Source organism: Arachis stenosperma, chromosome 4, assembly GCF_014773155.1.
Source record: "Arachis stenosperma cultivar V10309 chromosome 4, arast.V10309.gnm1.PFL2, whole genome shotgun sequence".
Taxonomy (NCBI): domain Eukaryota; kingdom Viridiplantae; phylum Streptophyta; class Magnoliopsida; order Fabales; family Fabaceae; genus Arachis; species Arachis stenosperma.
This window is the reverse complement of record NC_080380.1, coordinates 8,771,414-8,780,186: the sequence shown is the minus strand read 5'-3', so window position 1 is coordinate 8,780,186 and position 8,773 is coordinate 8,771,414. Positions and strand designations below refer to the sequence as shown.

Genomic DNA, 8,773 nt, shown 5'->3' with positions numbered 1-8,773 from the left:
TTATTGTTAGTCTTTTAATTTTTGTCTCTCTATTTTTATCTCTCAGACTCATTCTTCTTTTCAAACTTAGTCTTAAAGTATAAGATAAATAAATCCTTTTTTTGCTATTATTTTTTCTTTCTTCAAAATAAAAATTGAATTCTACATTCTATTTATATTAAACAACAATTATATTAAATATATATTAAAATTAACTATTACATAAATATAGGGTGAATAATTTTGTTCGCTAATTTTAATAGAATTTCTATATAATCAATGTGGGACGAAAACTTTATTATAAAAATCTTAAATAAAAGCACGTAAATGTTGATATATGATATATGTTAAGTTATTATATCCCTATACCCAAAAAACAATTATTGTATTGTATCTGTACAGAAATGCATGGGCTATAAATTAAGTTGCAATGCTCTCCAACCTCAATCAACACTTTTTCCAGAACGAACGAAATATGGGTTCCAAGAAGGCAGTGGTGTCACCCACCGCCATTCTCTTCTCCCTTAACCTTCTCTTTTCCGCCACCATGGCAGCCCCACCCAAAGCGCCGCCTCCCAACACACCGCCTCCCAATGCACCGCCACCGAACATACCGCCTCCCAACGCATCACCTCTCAACGTGCCACCACCTAACACACCGCCGCCCAATGCACCCCCACCCAACACACCGCCCCCCAATGCGCCACCCCCGAACACAACACCACCGCCCAATGCACCGCCTCCCAACGCACCGCCACCAAACGCAAAACCACCCAACACACCGCCGCCCAACGCACCCCCACCAAACACACCGCCGCCCAACGCACCGCCGGCTAATGCACCACCACCCAACACACGACCACCCAACACACCTCCTCCAAACGCATCCCCACCCAACACACGACCACCCAACACACCGCCTCCCAATACATCGCCGCCTAACCCACCACCACCTAACACACCACCACCCAACACGCCGCCGCCTAACGCAAAACCACCCAGCGCACCGCCGCCCAACGCACCCCAACCAAACGCACCCCCTCCCAACGCACCACCACCTAACACACCCCCTCCCAGCACACCGCCGCCCAATGCACCACCACCCAACACACCGCCGCCCAACACACTGCCTCCCAATGCATCCCCTCCCAACGCACCGCCGCCCAATGCACCACAACCTAACACCCCCCCTCCCAACGCACCACCACCTAACACACCACCACCCAAGGCACCGCCGCCCAACGCACTCCCTCCCAACGCACCACCACCTAACACACCCCCTCCCAACACACCACCACCACCACCAGCACCCAACACACCCCCTCCCAACGCACCACCACCCAAGGCACCACCACCTAACACACCACCACCCAAGGCACCGCCGCCCAACGCACCCCCACCCAACGCACTCCCTCCCAACGCACCACCACCTAACACACCCCCTCCCAACACACCGCCGCCCAATGCACCCCCACCTAACACACCCCCTCCCAACGCGCCACCACCTAGCACACCGCCACCCAATGCACCACCACCTAACACACCCCCTCCCAACACACCGCCACCCAAAGCACCACCACCCAACACACCCCCTCCCAACGCACCCCCTCCCAACACACCGCCGCCCAATGCACCACCACCTAACACACCACCACCCAACACACCGCCGCCCAACACAGTGCCTCCCAAAGCACCACCACCTCCTCCACCTCCTCCTGCGTCACGGCCACCACCACCGCCTGTTGTTGCAAGCCCTCCACCACCCTCTTGTCCCTTAAATGCCTCGGAGATACTTGCTTGCGTGAATGTATTGCAGGGTTTCTTAAAGGTGGTTTTTCCTGGGCTGGGACCCAGTCCGGATCAATGCTGCACCCACTTGGATCGTCTTGTTGAAATGGAGATGCAAGTTTGCCTTTGCATCAACATTAAGGCTAGCTTATTGGAACGACTCCACTTAGACATTACAATTAACTTCAACCAATTGCTCATCACCTGTGGCAAAACCTCTCTCCGAAACTTCCAGTGCCCAGCCACCACGTAATAATTACAAATTGCATGCATCTATGCATATTTGATTTCTCTTTTACTTTAATTCTTATAATAATAAATATATGTATGTGTCTTTGCTTCTGCATATAGAAGCTACTCGGTCTTGTACGTAGTAATAACCTCGCATCTCCAATCATCAAATACCACATTTCTTGCTCTCTTCAATAAATTAATCTTCCTTTATTCCAAAAGTAGTGTTCACTGTTTTTTCTTTCTTTTTTTTAAATTAAGATAAAAATTTACATACAATTATTTTTGTATAAAAATAATAGTTATAATTGTTAAATAATTTAATATATATGATAACTAATTTGATATATTTAAATAAATTTTTTTTATTAATTACTATTAATTACATGTGAAATTAATTAAGTATGAATTTGAATTTAAAATTAACGGTGTATTATTTTTTTAGTATTCTATCTACAAAGAGTTTTGCTTGAATGAACAAGTAGCAAGTATAATAAATAAAATTAAAATGAATAGATAAAGTAAAAAATAAAAATTCAAGGTTTATGAAGAAAAATAAAAATAATTTATCTGCAAACTAATTTAATTTAATTAAATTTTAAAAATTATAGGAATTAAAGACTGGAGCATATATTTTCATAAATAAATTTGACTCTATATAAATTGATGGCGTATTACGTATTACATAATATGCTACATAATCATTTGACTAAACTTTTGATATTTTGAAAAATCAAATTAACACACGCTTAATCTTTAATAACCGTTAATTCATACCGACAAAATATATCAAAATAATCTACCACCAGCAGTATTTGAGGTCGATCACTACTTCAAAAGATGACAAATTAAGGGATCAAGTGTTCCCCAGATTAAAGAGAGAATTTGATTTTTATGTACTGAAAATGAGAAATGTATTTAATTATATTCGTTATTTTAAATTATCTTATTTTAGTTAATATGGTATAAAATTATTTTATATTGAGGGTATTAAAATTAAACTTTCAAAAAAAATAGATAGTAATGACACTGTAATAATTAAACATATACAGACAACAAAGAAAATAGATAGCGTTATTTATAGCAATTGATAAATAGTTTTAACTTTCTAGTTGATTCGTAAATCAATATAATCAGGATATTTGCATCTTCATTATCACCTTTCCTGATGTAAATACTACTGTATTTATATGTAATTTCTTCATTCACGAAAAAACAAAAACAACAAAAGTCACTACAAGAAAAACACCCATTCAGGTACACTTGAAAAGTGTAGCCAAAAGTGAAAAAAAATGATGCCTTAGGCTACGGCTACGCTTTTTGGGCTACGGCTACGCTTTTTAGGGTGATTCCTATTCGGCCGTTGCCTATTCTCAAAGGCTACGTTTTTCTACACCAAGGGCTACGCTTTTGGCGTTTGGGAATAGGCTACGCTTTTCAAGTGATGCTGTCTAGGACCAAAGGCTACGCTTTTCAGCTTTCATTTTTCCAGAATAGACTACGCTTTTCAACGCTACTGCATCACTTGTAAAGCGTACCCACATTGTATATCATAGCTACTTTTTATAAGCGTAGCCTTAGGTCCCTTTTTTTTTGTATACTATAGCTACTGTATATAAGTGTAGCCTTAGGTCCCTCATTGTTTTTTTTTTTATTTTTTGTATATATATATATATATAATTTTTTTCTAAAACCTAATATTTAATAATATAATTATATATAATCCTATCATTTTAATTAAATTAGTAAAATATTATAAAATAAAAATAATACATAATAATACAATCCAATATTCTTTAAATAATAAAAATTATCCTAAAACAAAATTTCGGTTGCCATAATAAATTAACAGCCATAAGATTTTCTATTTGGGAATAATACAAATTATTTCTCTAAAAATAAAATTTATTTCTCTAAAAATAAATTTCTTCAAAATCAATTGCACATGTACAGGACGAAGTGGTTGTCTTTCTTTTTGTAGATCAGATGTTGGTATTGCCTGCTCCGATTGAGGCCTAGCTGACTGACTTCTGCGTATTTCCTTGTTTGAGAGTGTGCTTCTAATAATCCTTGCACTACCTTCATGCTTCTGATTCTGCTTCAGAGGTGTTGAGCCAACAATTATTTTGGCTGAAGATGTTACATTATTCTACTCTAATAAACTATCTAAATCAGACCCCTGCACAATAAGAAACCCATCAAAATATGAAGTGATAGCATAATCATACATGATAAGTCCATAAATCACAATAAAAGGAACCAAAAAACAATCCACGCCAGAACTTATAGTGCATTCCTGATTCATCATATTCCATGTCATGAGCAATAAGACAACATATTAGAGGAAAATAATCCTCAAAGTCACTTTAGTATGAACCATTATGCCAACAAAATGATATGCATTATAATAGCATCTATAAGTAGTGCTTTCTCTACAGTACATTGACCTTTTTATCATTAACTGACAAGTAATAAACAAGTGCCATCCTTAAATCTTAATAAAATTAGTTAATCTCTTTCCTTGTCATTTCATGAGCCACTAAGGTTACATTGAAACCAACATTTATCAACAACTCCAACTAGTAAAAGGATGATTTAAGGATACTATCATCCACGAGAACATTCAAATAGAATGAATCAATCTAATTAATTAAAATTTAGGCAATAATTGCAGAAAACCAGATCAAGATGCATCTGATTGATACAAACTAGACATGACCAGTGGCAACTTATTGACATTGACGTCACAACATAAAGAAGCAGAATTTCAAAGTTACTTTCCATCAGAGTAAGAGCAGTAAATAAAACAACTTTCAAAGCAATTCAGGTAAGGTTTGTCCACACTGCATAAAATTGTCAGCACTTAGATCTTTTATGATTAAAAATGATCATTTATTCTAAATAGGAAAAGGGTAAATTGCGATGGCTTCTAGTGAATTTCTAGTGCAATTTAAAGTTATATAATACTTAATATTTCTATAGATTGTAAGCTGTGGTATTAATTTCTTTTATAAACACAACACTAACAAAGTCAATGCAAACATTAAAAAAATAGTGTTGTATATAACTTTAACCTCAGGAAAGTGTCAGTGCAATTTATACAAAGAAAAAGGAATTGAAGTTACTAACCGTTTTCTCGTACCACTCTTTGGTAAAGAAAAGTTTGATTCCATGAACAATCAACAAGGCATAGACAATGACAAAGAGATGATGTGAGTACCAAAATGCATTGAAGCTAGTTAGACTGTTGAGTGGTTTAGGAAGCTTAATCCTGTTTCTACTGAACCAAGGTGTGGCTTGTACTTTTGAGGGCTTGCACGAAGGAGGCGAAGGAAGTCGCAAGAAAGATGAAAAATTGCATGTATTTCAACACCAATTGCTACTGCTACGGCTATCACCTGCAAGAACAACAACATATATACCCTCACTTTGTTTGTACTACTAACTTTATTTAAATGGTGACACATTTATTCAGCAAGGGAATCTTTGAGAAACAAATATGTTCCTTGGGAAGCAAATTTGCCACTTCTAATTCATGAAACACTCTAAATATTCCTCAAGGAAACTCCTACGCTCATGGGAACAAAATGCAAAGCTAGAAATAGTTCAAGGAAACTCCTAACTTAAATAATGCCACCTGAGACATGACCACACTTAATCATTAGAAATAGTTCAAGTTAAGAGCACCAGCAGCACCTTCCTTCAATTAAAAACAGCAACACTTGCTTTGATACCATATTAGAATGCAAATTAATCATTGGAGTTTGAAATGATGATGATTCTTGAAGCAAAAGAGCATCCGAATACCTCATTTTCAGAAGCGCCAAGACTATGCAAATGCAAGCAAGATGAATCTGAGATTTGATATTATAAATACTCCTATTATTACTAATTAAGAAGGCCCCAAAGTTTGGAATCGGTAGCAGCAAGTCTTATTAATGAATCTGAGATTTGATATTATAATTTTTAATTGTAGTTGATAAGAAGAAAGATGATTAAAAGTGCCGAAGAAAGCATAAAGCAGAAAGACAGCAAATCAGAAATCTATGGGAATCTGCAGGCTGTGTTTATAGAAATGGATAGCGCTCAAGATATAAGCATAAGCCTTCAAACCTTGTCCCAATTACTACATAAACAAAAACCAGATTACAATTTTTTAAAAACTGTAAACAGATTATCTTCCAAAGTTGTTAATCACATGTCACCTTATCAATTACCACATAATTTTGATTTCAAGGCATGTTTTGTTTGATGAAACTGAATTTCCTTATCATGAATTATTCAAAGCAGATTCTCCATCTCCAACTTACAATCAATTTCCTCATACTGTTTTAACTTTTCCTAATTTTACTACTATATCATCTCATAATACAAGTCAAAATTCTACACCTACTGCTACCTCAACAAATGAGATAAGGGATGCTAGAAGAGCAGAGAATTTCAAAAAATAGTGAAGCATCAACTCAAGTGAGAAGCATTACTAACAAAATGAGTATTTATAGCATGAAGACAGAAATATATTACAATTAAGAGAATAGATGAGACAAGGAATCATTGTAGATGTGAAATAATTGAGTACAAGGTTTATATGCTAGTATGAAACAATGATTACTTATACAACTATGAAGCTAAAACGAACTTAACAAGCAAGATGCAAAATCAGAAAGCAAATTCTAATGAAGCAAGCAACATAAACTCAAAAAATTAGAAAGACAATACCACAGCAAAATAACTTTAACTCCTATCATGTACTATTCATACAGTAAAATAAAAATGTTCACTCAAACAGAATTCAGAGTAGATTCATAAGATAATACGCATTCAGAAGCTAAAACCTATAACCCTAAAAATTAGAAACAATACGCATTCAGAAGCTAAAACCCCCAAATTAAAAATCATTAAATCAGAACCCTAAACCGCAGTACACCTTCTCACAAAACCAAAGTCAATTCATCACAAATTGAATAAAGAACAAAATTAGAATTCAACACTAATAATAACAAGCAATGATCAACTGCGATTCTGCACGGAAAAGCTTCTAACACAGACAGCACGGCAGAAATTGAACCAGACATAGAAAAACCTTAATTAAATATGAAATTGTGATATAGAATCCTAATTAAATTTAACCCTAATTGCAGAGTATAGAACAAATTTTCTTCAATTGGCAATTTTACTATGGTGGTACAGGGTGATCAGCAGAGCATATAAAAGTGCCGTTAAACATCTCACCTTACCTTATCATGTGAAAGAAGTTCAAATAATTAGGGTCAAAATAGCGCTCACAGAGATCTTCCATTACCTGCACAGTAAAATGGACTTCAAGTGTCAACTAATTAATCAAAACAGATGTACGTAAAAGAGAATAAAAGAAAGATTATAACTGAGGGCTGAAAATATTATGAAGCAGGCAATGAAATTAAACAGCCTTCCCCACAGAAATTGGACCTGAGTGGCTAACCTAACACTGGGGGCCTTCTTCAAAAGGAATATTGAGCCCAGCTGCATCAACTTGAGCCGTGTGTTTTGTTCTTGACAATGAGGATTAAGAACCCTAATTGCCTAAATCAGAGAAAGAGAGGATACAGAACAGAGAATGCTTACCTGGTGACAGAGGATACGACCATGGTGATGAGCGGCGACGGTGAAGAAGAGATGAGCGGCGACGCAACGGCTTGGAGACGGTGCAGCAACTCAGCGACGAGCTCCAGTCGATGGCAGCGCGGCGACAGAGCACAACGGCGGTGAGACATCCCATTCGAGATCCTCGGCGGCGGTACATCAGCCTGGCGGTGGCAGAACGGCGATGGCAACAAGCCCTAGCAGCGGCGGTGGAGCTTCAGCTGCGACGGAGCACCCCTTTCTTCTCTCCTCCATTGCGTTTTCTCTTCCTCGAGCTCTCTCTCTCTCACTGGCATTCGACGACGACGACGGCAGATCCCTAGCCAGTTAGCCGCCGTCGTTCTCTCCTTCCTTCCCTCTCCTCTCTTCTTCTTCCCGTTCTCCCCCTTAGCTTTCTGATTTCTTCGTGTGTGTTGAGTGAGGGAGTGAAGGTGATACAGGGCAAACAAAATTTCACTTAAGTGTTTATTTGGTATTTTAATATTAGGAGACACTTTTGAAGCACACCCAAAACTTAACAAATGGGTTACTTTTTAAAAGCGCTCCCTTTGATCTAAAAAATGTACCCATAGCTTTTTAGATTTGGCTACGCTTTATAAGTGATATTTAAACTATCTAAGGAGACGCTTTTGAAGTGATGCCTTAATAGTGTTTCCTTTTCTCTTATAAAAAGGCATCATGCGAAAAAGCGTAGCCTATTCTAAGAATAGGCTACGCTTTTTAAATGTAGCTTAAAAAAAGTGTGGCTGAATGGGTATTTTTCTTGTAGTGAGTGGAAACTCAGGTGCGGTCGACTTCACCTAAAGTTGATAGTTGAGAGCCGTTATATGATTTGACTAAATTTTTATCTAACGACTCTCAACTATTAACCTCACGTGAAATCGACTGCACCTGAGTTTTTACCAAACAACAATTGCAGAATTATTTCCAAATCTCATGGCAGTTACATTAGTGGCAGTTACATGTATACAATTATTAACAGTTGGTGGTATTGACAACAAAAAATATTTCATTGTGAAAAAAATTATAAAATGATAAAATAATGAGTTAATTATTATTAGATTTGTAATTTCTATTAGGTGTGAATTTGGCTGTTTTAATTTGAGGGTGATTAGACTTTCATTTCCTCACTTTAAAGGAGATTGATCCCAAA

General features: G+C 37.3%; 1 long non-coding RNA gene and 1 pseudogene across 1 annotated transcript; one reads left to right on the top strand and one right to left on the bottom strand.

Annotated features, from left to right (window-relative positions):
• Positions 1-454: 454 nt before the first annotated feature.
• Positions 455-8,773, top strand: part of LOC130974547 (uncharacterized) — a 32,319-nt pseudogene continuing 24,000 nt past the window's right edge.
• LOC130973706 (uncharacterized) lies at positions 3,792-8,088 on the bottom strand. The gene is made up of 4 exons (XR_009084243.1): positions 7,603-8,088; positions 7,236-7,300; positions 5,128-5,396; positions 3,792-4,177 (listed from the first exon to the last, which is right to left on the bottom strand). It is a non-coding gene; the product is annotated as an uncharacterized LOC130973706 (long non-coding RNA).